At 35.4% G+C, this 18,827-nt stretch overlaps 1 non-coding gene across 1 annotated transcript; it reads right to left on the bottom strand.

The window, feature by feature from the left end:
- Positions 1-14,135: 14,135 nt before the first annotated feature.
- Positions 14,136-14,208, bottom strand: TRNAE-CUC (transfer RNA glutamic acid (anticodon CUC)). Its single transcript has one exon. It is a non-coding gene; the product is annotated as a tRNA-Glu (tRNA).
- Positions 14,209-18,827: the final 4,619 nt, after the last annotated feature.

Genomic DNA, 18,827 nt, shown 5'->3' with positions numbered 1-18,827 from the left:
CCCAACACAGCCATAAATAAATTAATTAATTAAATAAATAAATATTTAAAAAAATAAAATAAAAAAAAAAATAAAAATAAAAATAGCAGATATTGTTTTTAAAAAGCAATAATTTTCTACACTTGCTGTCTCCACTTCTTATCACCATTCAATTGCTGCCACCAAGATCCTCCTTATCTATTGACTGGCACCGCCCCCCAGCAAAGTCACCATTGGCCACTCTGTTGATAAATGCAATGGATACTTTGGCATCCTCAGTGACATTGACTTGGTTTCCTTCTGTTGAGATTCTCTTTTTATCTCTGATCATACTTCCTTCAGCGGCTTTTGCAGCCTTATATTTCTCTTCTTACCCCTTATATCTTCTTATTTCCCCAGAGTCCTGTCCTGGATCCTATCTTTTCCCCTCTATTCAGTCTGCATACACTTGAAATCATCTACTCTCACAGGTTCAACTACTGCCCAGAGCTGTTCTTTGTATTTCAGACCCATGTATTAAAACTTTGCTAAGAACCTCCACCCAGATATGTCTCAAGCACCTGAAATTGTACTGAACTTAGTATATCTCCCCTAATCCTGCTCTTCTAATCCATACTCTCTATATCCTTGTATGACACTACTATGTGCTTATCCTCCCAAAGTCAGGAACCTGGCCATCATCTTAGACTATCTCTCACTCTTCTGGACCCAGTTAGTTAACAAGTCCTTGAGATTCCATACATTTTCCATCTCTCAAAATTTTTATTGTTCTCAAGTATTTTTCACTGCCTCCTTTCCCATCTAAAAAATCCAGAAGCATGTTATCTCCCACCCACCTATTTAAATTATCTTGTACCTAACCTTCCTGGTCTTGGTACTTGTCATCTTTAAACTCTTCAGTACTTTCTTTAGACCACAGGGTAAATTTTGTATCCAAACAAAAACTCTTGCCTCGCTTTTTGTTCTGCTGTCCCCTCCCCTTTGTACCTCCTTAGTTTTGGCCAGATGGGTATTTCTGAATTCCTCTGATAATTTCAGGCTGTTCAAGCCTCCAAGACTTAAGTCATGCTCCCTGGAATGCTCTTGCTCTCTGTTCCCTCCACGGCTTCACCCGACGGGTAGTTGGTCATCTGTTCATCTTTAAAGACTCAACAGTCTCTGCCTCCTTGATGCCTTTACTGACCATTTTCACCCCTTTCTCCTTTGCTCCCCTACTTGATCCTGGACAGGCTTCTATCACTGCAGCTATAATATTGAGTACCATTAGGGTAAGTCTGTCTCCATATTGGATACCATTAGTGTAGGTCTATCTCCTTATCGAGTACCATTAGTGTAGGTCTGTCTCCTTACCAGACTGAAGGTTAAGGAAGGCACCTGGACACCTTGGACAGCACCATATTGCATGTATCTGCGCTCAGTCAATTGTGTGTTAACAACCTACTTGGTGCTGTTATAGACGAAGTACTAAGTACACAAAGGCTATGGGAGCACCAAAGAGGGAGTAACTAACACTGACCTCTGAGGTGTAGCCAAAGCAGTGTTGCTGCTTCTCAAACTATGGACTGAATCCAGCAGAAACACATTTTGGTTGACACATAGTGTTTGTAAGAAAACTAGATAAGTTCCTAATTTACTGTAGGCCTACTACTCCCTTTAATTACATCTAATGCCTTCACATATTTTTGTTACCTGCCTGGTTCCTGAATGCTTTTAAGTTCATGGCCCCTAATTTAGACAGAGATAAGATTTGGGGCATAGAAAGAACAGAAAAAGGCCCTCCTCTATTATATAGTGGTTAAAAGAGGAGATATTTTGGAATCAAATGGACTGTGTTTGAATCACTCACTTACCAGCTACATTACATTAGACAATTTAATTCACCCTTCTGGGCCTTGGTTTTCTTCCGTTGTCAACACAGGGATATTAAAGTTGCCTAAATCACTGCATTGATATGATGACTAAATAAGTAAATGCATTTAAAGCACTAGAAGAGGGCACTCAATTAATGTTAGCTATTATTTGTTATTATTCATTGGGCAGAGGAAATCACAGAGGCAAAGGCCTCAGAGTTTGAAAGAACATTGCATGCTTGGGGAAAATTAAGAAACTAAATGAGGATGGAGTATAAAATGAATGGGTGGGAAGAGTTAGAGATAAGACCTCATTGTTTGTTTTGCTAATACTAAGCCAAAGGCAGAAAGCAAAATAGGCACTCAATATATCTTAGTAGGGAGAGTGGATGATTGAATGAATGGATAAATGTTCCCAAGGCTGTCATTGACTGGAGAGTCTAGTTACCATGTGGCCTGGGTAAGAATTAAAGGGATTCATTCATGGTTCATGTTTTGAATTCCTCTTGTGTGCCAGGCACTGTACTAGGTACTTATAAGATATCATTGAACGAAACAAAGATCTCTGCCCTCCTGGACCTTACATTCTAGCAGGGTAAGACAGGAAATAAATAGTATGAACAGCAATTAAGTAAATTTGTAATATATTGGAATGCAGTGAATGCTGTACATCTTCGCTGCTGTGGGGATTAGACTGGGTGGCAAAGGTAGTGGCAGGGATCCTCTTTGGATGCTATGGGTTGGTCCAGGAGAGGATAATGGTAGTAACTGTATTGCAGGGGAAGAAGGATGAGGTGGGCCAAGGGGTTGGAGTTGGGGAGGCAGGCAGCCTTATTAAATAGGGTGGCTGGTGTAGGCTGCTTTGAGAAAGGATATCTGAGCAAAGATGTGAAGTAGGTAAAGAGTTAGCTAAGTGTGTAAATGTGGGAAGAGCACCCTAGGCAGAGAGAAATGCTAATGCAAAGGTCCTGGGGCAGGAGCATGTTGTATGTGTTCGAGAAGCAATAACGAGGCCTGAGGGTCTGGAGTGGAGCAAGGGAGGGGAGAATAGCAGGAGGACAAAGAGGTGAGAGGAACTGGACCATGGAAGGCCCAGAGCGTCATCATAAGGACCGTGTCTGTCACTCTGGAGAAATAAGGAGTCATTGTAGGGTCTTGAGCCAAGGAGTGGCGTGGTCTAACTTCTTTTTTTAAAAGGATCCCTCAACTTTTGCATAGAAATTGGGACTGTGTGTGGCAAGAGTAAAAGCAGAGTCTTACTAGGAGGCAGGTGAGAGCTGAAGATGGTACGGAATGAGAACATTCCTTAGGGCTTGGGAGCTCAGGAAGAAAATAAAGTTGAAGTGACCACTAATTTGTGACAGTGAATGGGTCCAACTGATGTAGCAAATTCAACTGGGTCTCCGGTCTACACAGGTCTGATCCTTTGCTTTGCCTGCTTCTCTTCTCTAATGACCCCAACTCTCCAACCACTTATCAGTTTACAAAAAATAATAATGATATCTGTCACAATAGCAAAAACACTAATCTGATAGCACCTAATATTTATGTAGCGTCTAGTATGAGCTAAGCATGGTTCGAAGTTCATTACTTATATTAAACATTTAAAAGTATGAGTTGGGTTCTATTCTTACCCTTCTTACAGAGGTGGACGAGGAGGCACAGACAGGCTAGTGAATTGTCCACAGTCACACAAGTAATAAATGGCAGAGCCAAGTTTGATTCTAGGCTGTACAACTCCAAGACCCATACCCTTTGCCACTATTCTGTGCTATTGCCCAAGTCATAAAAATGTAAATTCAAGGACTTTTGCCTGCTATTCATTCTTTATTCTATAAATATTTTTTAAAATTCCTTGCTGTCACCAGCTCCTGTAAAGTGAATCAGGCATAGGAGTAGGCAATTAAGGGTTTGGGGATGATTTTTGAAGAGGCCACTTACATGAATTCATTAGTGTCTATCTTTAGATTTTTGTATCCTCAATTTTTAATTGTGCAAATATTTTATGAGTTTTTTTCCAATGTTATTTAAGCTATCTTTGTATTTTCTTTCTCTTAAGAGATATACACAGTTTTTAGGACATGGAAGTCCGACTGAATTATTACTGTTCTTCTTCTTGTTGTTATTATAAAAAGAATTAATTTTGCTTTGTACTTCTACAAACAAGAATGTCTTGGTATTTTCTTGGATTTCTGTAGGGAAAAATTTTATTACAAATTTCAAACCAAAACACCTCAGAGAATCCTAAGGACCCTACTACCATTTAGTTACTCATTTCTTGTGAAAATTGCAGTCTTTAACTTTTTAATATAATTATTAAAGACATGGAAAAGTGCTTAGAGTACCTCTAATGGGTTAAATTAATAACACTAATTTAGGGGCTTCCCTGGTGGCGCAGTGGTTGAGAATCTGCCTGCTAATGCAGGGACACGGGTTCGAGCCATGGTCTGGGAGGATCCCACATGCCGCGGAGCAACTACTGAGCCGTGAGCCACAACTACTGAGCCTGTGCGTCTGGAGCCTGTGCTCCGCAATGGGAGAGGCCGCGACAGTGAGAGGCCCGCGCACCGCGATGAAGAGTGGCCCCCGCTCGCCATAACTGGAGAAAGCCCTCGCACAGAAACGAAGACCCAACACAGCCAAAAATAAATAAGTAAATAAATTTATATAAAAAAAAAATAACACTAATTTAATCTTATAAATTCCAGTTTTTATCTACTCCTAATTTGTTTATTCAATCATAACATGTGTCTATACAGTGCCGTAATCTGGATGGTTTAAATAAAAATGGATTTTCTGAATTTAGAGCTGACATTCATCAGTTTTGAAGTATTTATAAAGAAATGGTGAGTGACAGGGTTGGTGGCCATGGTGATGAAGTGTGTGTGCCTGTGTGTCTATGTGTGTATCAGGGTTTTTCAACCTCAGCACTATCGACATTTGAGTCTGGATAATTCTTTGCTGGGGAGGGAGGACTGTCCTGTGCATTGTAGGATATTTAGCAGCATTCCTGACCAATACTTACTAGATGCTAGTACCACCCCTCTCAGTTGTGACAACCAAATACTATGTCTTGTGACTACATTTTTCTGACTCTTGTATCCAGGGATGGAATTTTCATTAGGCAGTCAATAATTACTTATTTATTGGACGAATAAATTAATTAACTAATAATGGCAGATCTTGGTTCTGGCACTGTCTGTGTTTGTACCATTTCCTTATGCTCTTCGAGATTCACTTTTGTCATTATAAAAATAAATACCTCATCATGTTAAGAATAAATGTAAAAAAAAAATTGTCAATAGCACAAAAATAAATCCTCTAACCAGAAAAAAAAAAAGAATAAATGTAATAATTTGTGTTAAGTTTCTTGTACATAGTAGGAGCTCAATATATATAAGTAGATGGAGGCCACCTCTTCTAAACCTAATCTCATCCCCTCTCAACCAACATCACCATTTTATTGATCCTGGTCTAACTCAGGGAGTGGGAGACAACCTCAAATTCTCCCTAATCACACTTGAAGGATGAGATTCTGATAACGAATGAAAGACGATTTTGTCATAATGGGGTTTCATTTTCATGTTGCTAGGTTTGAAAGCAATTTTAAAGGAAAAAAAAACAATCATGTGTCCTAAATGGTTAATGGTCCTCAGCAAGCAATCTCTCCAGCATGAGAAAGATTTCTTTTGCAATTTGACAGCTGATCTATAATCAGGGTCTGCTTGGCTGCTGCCCTGAGCCCCTCCCCATAGCTCTCCAAGGGGCTCAGTGAACACCCTATGGAAGAAAAAAGCCCAAACCTTTTATTACATGCATTTCTGATTTCCCAGAAGTTTCTCAACAGAGGAGGACTTGCAGATGCCTGCCAGATGTTGCTTTATCTTGTGGGAGAGAAATGCCTTCTCCAAGTGTTTTGAGGTTTATGCTTGGTAAAATGATAGAGCTGGCATATTATTTCCTTTCTTGTTATCCTTTATTCATTCAATAAACATTAATTTAGCAACTACTATCTCAGGGGCTGTGATTGCAGTGACAAACAACATAGTTTCTACCACGAAAACTCCCAATTCAATAAGGGATATAGAACAAATAAGCAGACTATTGTGGTAAAGATTGGTTGCTGCTCTGAAAGGAAGGGCACAGGTGATGCAGGAACCCGGAGGATGGGTGCTGACAGCATTCTGTGCTGGAGTCAGGGAGGGCTTCCTGAAAGAGGTGTCGGGAAGGATAACCACTAATTAGATAGACAGGGGAGTAAAAGGTATTTTAGGCAGAAGGAACTGCATCTGAGAAGAGGTAAAGTAGCCTAGCATGCAAAGGAAATAGCAAATTATTCAGGAGAGGAGTTTTATGTGCCAGTCAGAGGGGATTAGTAAATGAGGACAAAGAGGTAGACAGGATCCAGATCATGAAGATCTTAGATGTCATATTTAGGAGATTAAGCTCATTTTAAGGCTATGGGGACCATAGAAAGTTTTAAGCAAGGATGCATTCCAGTCCAAAAAGACTGGACAAGGAATCAAACCTACCAGTTAGGTCTAGAAGTGAGTGCAGTGGCAGCTTGCTGATTAACAGACAAACTCTTACCCAGGATCCCCATCTCCTTGGTTACCTTGCAGCCAGGTGTAGCCACGTGACAGAGCCCTAGCCAAAGAGATACAAACCCAAATCATGGAAGGAGCTCTAGAAAAGCATTTAAAAGGGACAGAGCTTAGATTCTTTGTCTTTTTTCTCTTCTTCCACCATGGATGTTGGACATGAAATCTTAAGTTACAGCATCCATCTCGAGACCATGAGACAACAAGCAGATGCTGAAAGACAAGAGATCCCAGAGACATCACCTGGACATTCTTGAATTGTTGACCCTACACCAGCATCCATTTACTCTAGATTTTCCTGGTTGTGAGAAAAATTAACTTTTCAGAGTGTGAGCAATGTTTAACTCAGGAATTCCTGTTTGGTACAAATGCCTTTGATACCCACCAGCTTAATCTCAGCCCCCAACATGATTCTCTGTTCTTCTCACCTACCACAAAAGACATGAATCCTCTCCTTAGTGCCTCACTAGAAGTCCTGTGGCTTGTTGATCATCTTCAGGATGGACAACCATCTTTCTTCTGGCTCTGGTTTTGGAAGGCTCTCTTCCTTCCACCCACCCTCCTTCCTTTTCTTTCTTCCTTCCTCCCATTTATATTTTCTTTTGCAATCTTCATATTTTTTTAAAATTTCAATTGTTTCAAAACCTCAAAAGTTCTCTCTCCTGATATTGTCTCTCACCATTGTTTTAAAATTAGAACTTCTGTTAATTAAAAGTCAATATTTTAAAAAGTAAAAAGGCAAGGCACAGAGTGAGGATAAACAAATGGATGACAGATAGATAGATAGACTGATAGAAATAAAGAACTTGTATTCTAAGTATATAAAGAACTCTTACACAGTGCTAAGAAAAAGATAAATAGCATAATTTTTAAATGGGCAAGATATTTTAAAAGGCACTTTACAGAAGAGGGTGTACAAATGATTATTAAACCTATGAATGAAAAGATACACAATCTCATTAGTAAAGGTTTTCCTCATTTATTCTTTTTTAGAATTTGAATTCATTTATAAGTGAACGAAAACATACATTCTTTCTTTATTATGGAATTCTTCAACAGCATTTATTTTATGTAAAACAACTCAGAAGTATTTATTAATTATTATAATCAGTTTTTATTCTTTAAAAAATAAATTCGAAGGATAGCATACACACAGAAAAGTGTACATATCATAAATTGAGTGAATTTGCACATTGTGAATACACCTTGTAATTCCACCCAGACTAAACAATAAAACATCACCAGTACCCAAGAAACCTGCCTGTACCACAACCTCTGACAACTCACCCCCAATCACGGCAACTGTGGTTTCACTTATATATCCATAGATTAGGTTTGCCCTTTTTTATTTTAGTTAAATGGAATTGTTCAGAATATACTCTATCATCTATCACCTATCTACCTATCCTTACTCTGTGCCGTGCCTTTTTACTTTTTTTTTTAATGCTGTCTAATTAACAGAAGTTTTAATTTTAACTTGATCAAATTATCCAATTTTTTCCTTTAACATTAGTCTCTTTGTATCTACTTTGACAAAACTCGGCCTATCTCAATGTCACGAATATGTCTCTTATGTTATCTTCTAGATTCTTTATTGTTTTCTCTTTCACATTTAGATTTGCTATCCATTTATTGATTTTTAAATGATTAAAATTTTATTCAATAAAATAAATTTACTCAATTGCAAATTATTCAGTTCAATTCAATTGTAATTTATTCAATTATAACTTATTGAATTGAATTTTATTCAACTATCATTTTTTTCAAGTTTTTATTTAAACAGCTCTGATGTGGTATAATTTACATATGATAAAATGAGTGTATTTAAAGTGTACATTTTCATAAGCTTTGACCTATGTGTATACCAATGAAACTATCACAGAAATCAAGAAAATAAACATATAGATTATCTCCAAAAGTTTATTAATGACCTTTGTCATCCCTCCCTCCTTCACCTCTCCACCTTACACCCTCCCCCAGGCAACCACTGATCTTCTTTCTGCCCTACATATTAGTATGCATTTTCCAGAGGTTTATATAAATGAAATCAACTCTGTGTACCTCATTTTGTCTGTCTTGTTTTTAACTCTCATCGTTATTTTTAAATTTATTCATGTTGTTGCATGTATAAATAATTCAGTCTTTGTTTTTAAGTAGTAGTCATTTGTATAGATAAACAGCAATTTGTTTATCCATTTACCTGTTGATGGACATTTGGGTTGTTTCCAGTTTGAGACGTTTACAAATAAGGCTGCTATGAACATTAGTGTATACGTCTTCATATGGACATACACTTTCATTTATATTGGGTAAATGCCCAGAAATGGTATGCCTTAGTTACCTTCCTTAACGGAAGTTATATGTATAGATTTTTAGAAACCGCTAAACTTTATTCCAAAGTGGTTATGCCATTTTACATTGACACCAGTAGTGCATGATATTTGGAGTTGCTCCATATCCTTACCATTACTTGGTATGGTCAGTCTTCTTAATTATAGACATTCTAATACATATGTAGTGGCATCTTATTATGTGTATCTTAATTTGTATTTCCTTTATGACCACTGATACGCACTATTTTATGTGCTTATTTGCCATCCATATATTTTTGATAGAATGTCTACTAAGTCATTTGCTCATTTATTGAGCTCTTCTATTATTATTAATGAGTACTGAGTTCTTTATGTGTTACAATTACAAGTCTTTTATTAGATATGTAATTTGCTTATATTTACTTCCAGTCATTTGTCTTTCCATTGTTCTAAAAAGTATCTTTTGAAGAGCAAAACTTCTTAATTTTAATAAAATTCAATTTACCAATATTTTATTTTGTGGATCATGATTTTGGTTTGTATCTAAGAAATCTTTTCCTCACCCAAGATCACAAATAATCTTTTCTATGTTTTCTTCCAGAAATGTTACCATTTTAGGTTTTACGTTTAGGTCTATGATTCTCTTAGAGTTGGGTTTTTTTTTTTTTTTTTTTTTTAACTATGAAACCTAAAGCTTACTTTAAGTGAAAGGGATCTCACTGGTTTAATTTTATTTATTTATTTATTTATTTATTTATGGCTGTGTTGGGTCTTCGTTTCTGTGCGAGGGCTTTCTCCAGTTGTGGCAAGCGGAGGCCACTCTTCATCGCGGTGCGCGGGCCTCTCACTATCGTGGCCTCTCTTGTTGCGGAGCACAGGCTCCAGACGCGCAGGCTCAGTAATTGTGGCTCACGGGCCTAGTTGCTCCGCGGCATGTGGGATCTTCCCAGACCAGGGCTTGAACCCGTGTCCCCTGCATTGGCAGGCGGATTCTCAACCACTGTGCCACCAGAGAAGCCCTAGAGTTAATTTTATATGATGCAAAGCATAAATATAAGCTCAGATATAGATGATGGATGATCGATAGATTGATCAACCATTGCTCTTGCAATGAAAAAATATAGTTGTACATAGTATATAGTTGAAAAAAACTATATACTCTATCCACTGAATTGTTTTTGCACCTTTGTCAAAAATTAATTGACCATGTAAGTGTGGGTATAGTTGTGAAAAATCTACATTGGTCCATTGATCTATTTGTCTATCTTTACACCAGCATCTATCTTGATTTATGTAGCCTTAGAATAAATCTTGGAATCAAATAGTTTAAATCTTTTATACTTTTTCAACTGGTTTTGGCTATTTTTAGTTCTTTGTATCTCTTTATGAATGTTAGAATCAGCTACGAAAAAAATTGGGGACCATTTTTATTGGGATTGTGTTGCATCTACAGATCAATTTGGGGAAAAAACTAACATCTTTTTGAGTTATTGGGCTTTTCAATCTATGACACCTCTCTTCATTTATTTAGGCCCTCTTTTGCAAGGTTTTATAGTCTTCCATGCACGTGGATTTATCCCTTTGCTAGGTTTATCCCTAAGTACTTTTGATGTCATTAAAATGGTATTGTTTCCATAATTTCACTTTTTTTTTTTTTTTTTTTTAAGTTTATTTATTTATTTAGGCTGTGTTGGGTCTTCGTTTCTGTGCAAGGGCTTCCTCCAATTGCGGCAAGCGGGGGCCACTCCTCATCGCGGTGCGCGGGCCTCTCACCATCGCGGCCTCTCTTGTTGCGGAGCACAGGCTCCAGACGCGCAGGCTCAGCAGTTGTGGCTCACGGGCCCAGTTGCTCCGCGGCATGTGGGATCTTCCCAGACCAGGGCTCGAATCGAACCGGTGTCCCCTGCATTGGCAGGCAGACTCCCAACCACTGCGCCACCAGGGAAGCCCTATAATTTCACTTTTTGATTGTTTATTGTTAGTATATAGGAACACCTTGATTTTGTGTATTGGTGTTGTATCCTGCAACATTGCTAGATTCATGTATTTGTTCTGGTACTTTTGTATAGTCTCTGATTTTTTTAATGTAGATGATCATGTCATCATTGAATTCAGGCTGTTTTACTTCTTTCTCTTTGGGATTCCTTTTATTTCCTTTTCTCGCCTTCTTACACTGACTAGAATTTTCAATTCAATGTTGAGTATAAGTGTTGAGAATGGACAGCTTTATCTTGTTTTTGATCTTAGTGGGAAATCATTTAGTCTTTTAGTATTAAACGTTCCTTGTAGGTTTCCGATAGGTACTCATTGTTGGGTTAAGGAAATTCCTTTTTATTCCTAGTTCACTGGGAGTATTTTTTTTTTAATTGAGAATGGATATTGAATTTTACAATGCTTTTTCTTCTTTTTTTTAAAATGATCATATAATGTTTCATTTTTAGTCTGTTAATATGGTGAATTATTTTGGTTTTCAGATGTATAAGGACAGCTGATTAGGAAGTTTGAATTTATCTGCAACTCATGAGTATTAGTTTCCTATTACTGCTTATCAAGTTACCCAAACTTAGTGACTTAAAACAACAAAATTTATCCTCTCACAGTCCTGGATGTCAGAAGTCCAAAATGAATCTTAAAGGACTAAAATCAAGGTGTCAGTAGGCCTGGTTCCTTCTGGAGGCTCCAAGGAGGACTCTGGTCCTTGCCTCTTCAGCTTCTGGAGGCTGCTGGCTTTTCTTGGCTCCTGGCTACATCACTCCACTCTCTGCTTCTGTTGTCACATCACTTTCTCCTTTGTCTCTGACCCTCCTGTGTCCCTTTTATAAGGATCACTGAGAGTACAGCAGGCCCACCGAATAATTCAGGATAAACTCCGCATCTCAAGATCCTTAACTTAATCACATCTGCAAAGTCCCTTTTTGCCAGATAAATTAACATTCACAAGTTCTGAGGATTAGAACATGGAAATATCTGGGGGGCCATTATTCAGTCTACTATATTATGTAACATAACATATTCACAGATTGGAGATTAAGCCATAAACATCTTTGGGGGGCCATTATTCTGCCTACCACTCTCCTTTGCCTATGATTGTTCCTTCTGAACATATCAAGAGACAGATATTGGAAGTTCTGTATCTATTCTTCATACCTCTTAACTCTTCTCTCATATTTTTCATCTCTTCGTCGTATTGCCCTATAGTCTTAGGCTAATTACTTGGTTCAGTCTTTTAGCTCATTAATTGAATCTTCAGCTATTCATATTCTGTCATTTATTTATTAATATATTTTTTCTAATTATCCTATTTGTAATTTCCAGAACTATGGTTCTATTTCATAGCAGATGGTTTTTTAATCTCCCTGAGATATTAACTCTATTTATTCTGAAGTACTTTCTCTATATTCTCAATTGTACTTGGGGATTTTTGGGGGGGGGGGGACAGTTTTTCTGACTATTCAGTCTGATGCCTCTTTCAAGGTGCATGTTTATTCAAATATTTGATGATTCTTGGCTGTTCTTGATCAGTAGCTTAAGGCTAGACTGAACAATAGAGTGGAAGCTATTATACACTTTATTTGACTGACTGCATATCTTCGTTTACCTGTCAATGAATCTAAATCCTGAACATTACAAAAGCATTTAATGAGTGATGACAAATGAAGGGAAGGGTGAATATATAAAGTTTTTGTGCTTTAACATCTGAGTGTCATGTCTTGTTTCTCTGGACACAGAACATGTTAAGTCTCCCAAGTTAAACCTACACTTCTGACTACTTTGTTGGAGACCTTGACGGGAACTGACTTTTTCAAAAATGAAATGTTCTATATGTTTGCATGTATATTCTTACAGATTTACCTCAGACTATATGTTTATTTCTCCAGTGCCAACACTTATGCTAAGAGCCCTTCCAAGAAAAGTTATTCCCTTTGTTTTTATATTAGTTCTCAAGGTTTTTTCCCACGGGCAAAAGCCATTGCCACCAGATGTTCAAAATGGAGGAGGGAGAGAAGTTCAGTGTGAGCAGCTGTTTCCAATTTAGTCCTTTAATTAATTTATCTGATGATTTCCTCATGTTCCCTCTAGGCCTTTGTATATGTTCACTCTTAGCTCGGCATTTCTTCGGAGTTTCTGTGGGAGAACTAGCTTTAACATCAGTAGTTGCTTCTCCTCAGAGTTGACTTTTTCCGTACTTGTTTCTTCTTTAGACCAATCCAATATGCCTTATTTTTCTTTCCCTTTGATGTTTTGTTTTTGGTGTTCTGATTTATAATCACAACTGGAATTGCTGGGTCATCAAGTATGTTCATCTTTGTCTATAATAGATATTGTCACATTGTTCACCAAAGTGTTCGAAACAATTTTCAACCTCACCGCAGCATATGAGTTCCCATTTATCCACATCCTCACAATACTTAGTATTGTCATATTTTTTAAATTTTGCTTAACTGGTAGGTATGAAAGGGTATCTCGTATGTTTAATTTTCATTTCCCTGAATATTGGTGAAATAGAGTATCTTTTTATATTTTGGGGGGTATTTTGTTATTTCCTCTGTAAATTAACATTTTATTGGTTAATTTATCTTTTTATTGCTAAGGGATTTCTTATATGTTCTAGTTAGTAATTCTTATTGATCATATTGAATTGCAGGTATCTTCTACCAATTTGTGGTCTATCTTTATACTTATTTACATAAGCTTTGATTTATAAAATTATTGATTTTAATGTAGTATAAGGTAACTTTTCTTTATGCTCTATGTTTTTGTGTTTTATTAAAATAAAACTTTGCTACCATAAGTTTATATAGATAGCCTTCTCAATTTTTTTTTTAAAGATTAAAAAGATTGCTTGTTATATTTAAGTCTTGAGTTCACCTGGAATATATTTTTATATATGAATGAGTTAGAAATCCATTTTCCTCCTATACGTAATCAAATAGCCCCACACCTTTCACTCAGTAAACTTTCCTTTTTCCACTGGTCTGCAATGCCTATTTTAATTTGTTAAGTTTCTATTTATGCAGTTTTGTTCCCAGGCTCTTTATCCTAGTCTATTGTTTGATTTGTCTATTCCTTTTAAAAGCCATATTTTAAAAATATTATGTGTTTATAGAATTTATTTTTGATATTTGATAGGGCATGTCTCCTCACCAGATTTTTCTCTCTCAAAAAGAAATTGGCTATTTTTGGCCCATCAATTTTCCAAATAAATTTTAGAATCAATTTGTTAAAGTCCACAGATAACCCTGTTGGGATTTTTGCTAGAATTATTTGAACATTTACACATATTTGGGCATAAGAGACAGCTTTGTAATCTTAATGTTATCAGGATACACAGGCTATTTTCCCATTTTTGTATGTAATTTACACAAACTGCCACACGGCTTGTGGGATCTTTGTTCCCTGACCAGGGATTGAACCTGGGCCCTCGGCAGTGAGAGCGCAGAGTCTTAACCACTGGACCACCAGGGAAGTCCTATACAATGTTTTATAACAATACTATGTCATAATATTCATCATAAAGGTCTTGCACACTTTCTTTAGATTTTTTTTCCTCTGTGTAGCTAATCGTTTTTCTGCCTTGTAAATAATCATTATCTAATTAACCATTTGTTGCTGGTGTATAGGAAAACAAATATCTTTTGTATGATTATTTTATGTCCAGACAACTTGGAAAATGTGCTTATTAATTTTAATAATTTGCTTGTAGATTCTCTTGGATTTTCTACATATGCAACCATAGTATCTGGGAATTAGGAAAGTTTTCAACCCTAATATTTTTTGTTTCTTTTCTAGTTCTGCTAATAAGACCTCAATGCAATGCCATACAGGCTGAGTGCTGTAGGACTCTAGGGAACACCATTTACTTAGTAATGCACCTTGAGCAACGCAGCAATACTGTGCCCTGACGAGGACCTCCGATAGAAGCAGCGCTAGCAGACAGCCCTGTTATATTTCTGATGTGATAGGGCACGAGATTCTAATGTTTTGCCCAATAATTATGACAATTTCTGCAGGTTTTATACAGACTCACTTTATGAAATAAAGTTCTCTTCTAATTTAATTGCTAAGAATTTTTGTCCCTATGCGTATTCATCTTTATCCACTGTGTTTTCATTCCCTATTGAGAAAATCGTATGATTTTTCTCTATAATCTCTAAATATGGTGAATTTCAATAATAGATTATCTAATATTAAGTTCATGTATTCTGGGGTAAACCCAACTTTATCAAGATTGCTAAGATATTTTGATAATTTTGGGCCTCTAAATTCATAACTGTGATAAACCTGTCATTTTATTTTCAAAGAATCATTGTTGGGTATTGGTATAAAAGTCTTATTAGTCGTATATAGTAAAACTATAGTATTGTCTTAATACTCTTTGATTTCTCTATGATAATTTCCATAATATTGGAATTCTGTTTCTTACTTTTTTTTGTAGAACTCACCTGTAAATCTCTTTATGGTGGTATTTTTTTTAAACTCATATTCAATTTCTTTAATGATATTGGTCTATTCTGATTTTTTTCCTTTGTGTTAGTTTTAGTAAGCTATGTTTTCTTTGTGCTTAGGAAGTTGTCCATGTAATAAAATTTAAAAATCTATTTAAAAATAGCATTCTTTCACTTATCTTTTGAATCTTCACTCACTGTCTCTCTTTTCTACTCCATCCTCATATTATTTACTTAGCCCTTATTTCTTTTTTGTATGACAAATCATGCCAGGTTATCTATTTTATTAGCTTATCTGTTTTATTAGTCTAAAAAAAACTATTAGCATTGATGTCTTGTCCATTTTAAATTTGTTTTCTATTTATTGTTATATGTTTTTATCTTTGTTATCCCCCTATTTGATTTTCTTTGTTTTAATTCCATTTTATTTTACTCTAAATTCTTAGGTGAATTTTTATCTCATCAATTTTCAGATTTTTAGTACAATTTTTATAAAACATTAGTTTTGTTCTAATTGTGACTTCATTTGTATCCCATAAAGTGTGATATGTATTATTTACATTGTTCTAATGCTTGCTCTTTCTTGAAATACTTAATTTAAAAAATTTTCTAATTTAAACTGCATTGCATTAAGAAATGGGATGCATGTGATAACAATTTTTGGAAATTTGTTGAGACTAGCCTTATGATCTGGTAGTTATTAATTTTTATAAATATTGACTATATGCTCAAGAAGAATGTATATTCTTTGAGTTGGGGTCAAGGGTCTCAGTACTCTTAAATCAAGCTTGTCAATTATGTTTCTCAAATTATTTGTCAATGGTGTTGTACTATTCTTTTATATACTCAGCTTTTTTGTCTGCCTTTTCTTTGAATACCAAGAACGGTGTATTAAAATATCCTCCTGTTGTTCACCATAATTTGATTTTTTTCAATTTAAGTTTGAATTCTGTTTATTTTTCTGTCATAAATTATGTATGTATGTATATATGTACATGTATGTAATATGCATGTAGCTATGTAACATGCATACAATTTTGGAATTATCATATTTTCCCAGTTTATTTTTTATCATCACATAGTGATCCTTTTTATTACCACAAAGCTTTGGTTTTAAAGTTATTTTTAAAATTCTGATATTACTATAATGTACAAATTTTCTTTTTTCCAGAATTTACCTGATACATCTTTATTCTAATTAGTTTACTTTCATCCTTTGTTAGCACTCATCTTTTAAATACATGTCTCTTGCAAAACACATGTAACTGAGTGTATTCGTTTGTTAAGGCTGCTATAACTGTACCGTAAAAAGTACCATAAACTGGATGACTTAAATATAGAAATTTATAGTCTCACAGTTCTGAAGGCTAGACGTCTAAGATGAGGTGTCAGCAGCTTTTGTTCTTTCTGAGGTCTGTGAAGAAGAGTCTCTTCTATGCCTCTACCCTAGCTTCTGGTTATTTGATGTCAATTTTTGGCAGTCCTTGGTTTACAGAAACATTACCTTGATTTCTGCCTTAATCTTCACATGTGTCCTCCCTGTGTGTATGCCTCTGAGTTCATATTTACCCTTTTTCTAAGAACACCAGTCATATTGGATGTGGGGTCTGCCCTACTTCTGGGTGACCTCACCTTAACTATTTATACCTGCAATGACCCTATTTCCAAATAAGATCACATTTTGAAGTACTAAGGATTAGTACTTTAACATATGAATTTGGGGAGTGGGGAGACACAATTCCACCCATGACACCAAGTTATAAAAATCCTATATATACATATATTTACATGTGTATATAATACTACACATGATTATCTTATATACAATAATGTAAATATCTTGTATATAGATACAGTATATACATAGTATATAAATACTATATATTTGTATATTCATATATATGTGAAATTACATCTATTTTGTTTTCTATTTTATCTATTTTATAGTTATTTTTCTCTTTTCCTGACTTTTTTTTTTTAACATCTTTATTGGAGTATAATTGCTTTACAATGTTGTGTTAGTTTCTGCTGTATAACAAAGTGAATCAGCTATACGTATACATAATATCCCCATATCCCCTCCCACTTGTGTCTCCCTCCCACCCTCCCTATCCCACCCCTCTAGGTGGTCACAAAGCATTGAGCTGATCTCTCTGTGCTATGCGGCTGCTTCCCACTAGCTATCTATTTTACATTTGGTAGTATATATATGTCCTGACTTGTTTTTAATTTATCAAATAGTTTTTTGTTTGTTTGTTTGTTTTATCTTAGTTACACACTGTTGCTATTCTCTTTGTACTAATCATTAAAATTTAATTAAGTGTACAATCTCCTACAGAATTATGCAAGAAACTTAGAAGAATTTTGCTATCATATGAGTATATTATTTTTATTATTACCCAGTATATTGTTATTTCCAAGTTGCCTTTAATACACTTCCAAGTTAGTTGTTGTTATTATTATCATTGTTTCATACAGATAATACTTCTAAAATTCTCTACCACATTTATCTGTTAAATTGCTCACTACTCCTTCTCATATCTAAGTCCTTCCTCTGGACACAAGTTTCTTCTTCCTGACATATGTCTTTCTGACATTCGTTAGTAAGGAACTTTTAGTAATAAACTGACTCTTTTTTTCCTGGTAAATAATAAGCTATTAATTTTAAATTGAAGCTATTTTTCTCTCTGTCTTTCCTTCTTTCCTGCTTTAGCAAATTTCCTCTATTTTTGTGTTCTTCAGTATTATAACAATGTGTTCAGATGTGGATTTTTAAAAAATATATCCTGATTGGTATTCATTGTTTCCTAAATCTGAAAACATGATTCCTTTATCAGTTATGGAAAATTTTACCCATTATATCTTCAACAATTGCCACATGCCCCATTCTCTCAATTTCTTCCCTAGAAATCTGATTCAATATGTCTTGTAAATTTCTCTGTTTACTCTCTGTGCCTTACGTGTTCTCTCTCTTTTACTCTCTGGGCTGCATTCTGAAAATCTCCTAATATTTATTCCATTTCAAAAATTTGTCTATTCTCTTTTTAAAACCATTTACTAAACTGCTGATTACAATAAGTATACCTTTTTTATTTTTTATTGGAGTATAGTTGATTTAAATTGTTGTGTTCGTTTCAGGTGTACAGCAAAGTGAATCAGATATACATATACATATATCCACTCAATTTAGATTTTTTGACATATACACACTACTGTATATAAAATAGATAACTAATAAGGACTTACTGTATAGCACAAGGAACTTTACTCACTACTCTGTAATGGCCTATATGGGAAAAGTATATCTTATTTATAAGAAGATCTGTTTGGTTCTTTGTCAACCCTACTTTGTATTTTTTATTGTATATTGTTCATTTTGTATATTTTCAATTCAGCTTTTAATTTTCTACCTATATATATGTTCTGAATCAAATAATTCTATTTGCTGAGGTTATTGTGGCTCTAATTCTGGTGTTTATTCTTTCTGCTGCATATTTCTCTCTGATTTGATTTTCTCACGCGTTCCTTCTTGAACTTGGCTATCTTCTTCAGTACATCTCCAGCTTTCAAAACCCTGTGAAGCTTAAATTGAAGGCATTTCTTCCCTGAGAGATTTTCATTTGTTATTGAGAGGGACCC

Source organism: Balaenoptera acutorostrata, chromosome 11 (assembly GCF_949987535.1).
Source record: "Balaenoptera acutorostrata chromosome 11, mBalAcu1.1, whole genome shotgun sequence".
In the NCBI taxonomy this organism is placed as follows: domain Eukaryota; kingdom Metazoa; phylum Chordata; class Mammalia; order Artiodactyla; family Balaenopteridae; genus Balaenoptera; species Balaenoptera acutorostrata.
Note: the sequence above shows the minus strand (reverse complement) of the source record. Positions and strands in the feature narration are given on the sequence as shown.